This window comes from Bison bison, unplaced genomic scaffold, assembly GCF_000754665.1.
Source record: "Bison bison bison isolate TAMUID 2011002044 unplaced genomic scaffold, Bison_UMD1.0 scf7180017864280, whole genome shotgun sequence".
Lineage (NCBI taxonomy): Eukaryota > Metazoa > Chordata > Mammalia > Artiodactyla > Bovidae > Bison > Bison bison.
In genome coordinates, this window is record NW_011494852.1 from 4,627,173 (window position 1) to 4,627,400 (window position 228).

The window sequence follows — 228 nt, forward strand, 5'->3', positions numbered from 1 at the left end:
AAATATCAATAACCTCAGACATGCAGATGACACCACCCTTATGGCAGAAAGCAAAGAAGAACTAAAGAGTCTCTTGATGAAAGTGAAAGAGGAGAGGGAAAAGTTGACTTAAAATTCAATGTTCAGAAAACTAAGATCATGGCATCCGGTCCCATCACTTCATGGCAAATAGATGGGGAAACAATGGAAACAGTGACAGACTTTATTTTGGGGGGCTCCAAAATCACT